We start from the raw sequence: 1,620 nt of genomic DNA, 5'->3' as shown, positions 1-1,620 counted from the left end.
TATTTCTTCATCATTAAACAATATAAATAAAAATTATTATTATTATTATTTAAAAAAGTTAAAAATTATTATTCGCATTAGAATATAATGAAAATAATAATGATAATAATAATAATGTCGACGTCACGTCGTTTCTTTAACAAAAAAGTTTTTATTTAAAAAAAATTAAAAATAAGAAAAAAAAACTTTTATGTGGCCCATGGGGGGATCGAACCCACGACCTTCGCGTTATTAGCACGACGCTCTAACCAACTGAGCTAATGGGCCTTGATTAATTAATCAGCGATTACATGACGAGTTGGTTTGTTTCCAACCGTTAATTCCGTCCCTGATAACAAAACAAACGCGAGAAAACAATTTACGACTTTTAGTAAGAAAATTTTTTCACATCATAAATAGAATAAAATCTTATCAACCCATTGCAAGTAATGAAAACGTCACACACACAGACATAAAAAAACCAACAAACGGATATGACGTCATTTTAATTATTAAAAAAAAAAAAAATTTACTCCCAATCGATTTCAAGTTTTCTTTTTTTATTTAAATAAGTTCAACAACCTCGTATCGAAAAAAAAGAAAAAAAAGGAAAATTTTAAATTAATTATAATTATTATCATTATGCTTGTAATTTTCCGATTGATTACGTCACGTGTGAAATCGATCAAAAAAAAAAAAATTTAATTTTTTTATGAGATTCTTTTACGCCACGTTTTTTATTTATTTATTTATTTACAAAAGCACTCACGCATTCACGCATTCAGCAAATACATTTTAAAAAAAATCTCTTAAAGAAAAGAAGAAAAAAAAATAATAATAAAAATAGTGATAATAATGATAATACGCACGCGTACGGGTTGCGTTCTTCCGCATATGAGTAATATTAACTTGTTAGAGTAAAAAAAAAAGGAAAAAGAAAAAAAGAAAATAGGGAAATGGTAGTAGGAGAAAGGAAAAAAAGAAGGATAACAACATACAAAGTCATGTAAGAAGAAGTACTTTTATTTAATGTGGGAAGAATGGGGAGGGAGGGGGTGAGGTGAGGGGGTGAGGTGAGGGGGATGGGAAAAAGAAAAAAAATTTTTTTTTTGCGGTTTGGATTAGATTTACCTTAACAAGATGTGATCTATGTTTTTTTTTTAAGTTAATTTTCTTTCCGTTTTCTTCTTTTTTTCTTTCTTTCTCTTTTCTTTTATCTTTGGGCAAAATTTAACAAGAAAACATTTTAAAAGTTTTAATTTAAAAAAAGAAAAAAAGGAAAGAAAAACAAAGGCTCGCGTTTTAAGTTTTCCCTCCTTCCCCCTACCTCAATCCCACTAAAAAAAAAAAAAGGAAAAGAAATGAAAGAAAAATCTTGAGAAAAAAAATTTTTTTTTGCGGGTTTTTTAATTTTTTTTGTAAATTTGAATTTAGCGTGTGACGTCATACGCGTGACATCACAATATGTTTTTAAAGCATTCTCAAATTATTATTATTATTATTATTTAAACTCATAATTTAATTTTTTTTGCGTTTTTTTGGATTAATTAGCTTTTACACGATTGAATTATTTAGTTAAATTTTTCTTTTCTCTCTCATTCCCCCCCCCCCCCGCCACGCTACTCACCCGTCATCGACGCA

At 28.1% G+C, this 1,620-nt stretch overlaps 1 non-coding gene across 1 annotated transcript; it reads right to left on the bottom strand.

The window, feature by feature from the left end:
- Positions 1 to 193: 193 nt before the first annotated feature.
- Phum_PHUM023690 lies at positions 194 to 267 on the bottom strand. The gene has a single exon. It is a non-coding gene; the product is annotated as a tRNA-Ile (tRNA).
- Between the last annotated feature and the right edge of the window lie 1,353 nt (positions 268 to 1,620).

This window comes from Pediculus humanus, genomic scaffold (assembly GCF_000006295.1).
Source record: "Pediculus humanus corporis 1103172107377 genomic scaffold, whole genome shotgun sequence".
NCBI classification, from domain to species: Eukaryota; Metazoa; Arthropoda; class Insecta; order Psocodea; family Pediculidae; genus Pediculus; species Pediculus humanus.
The sequence above is the reverse complement of the archived record's forward strand: the minus strand, read 5'-3'. Positions and strand labels throughout refer to the sequence as shown.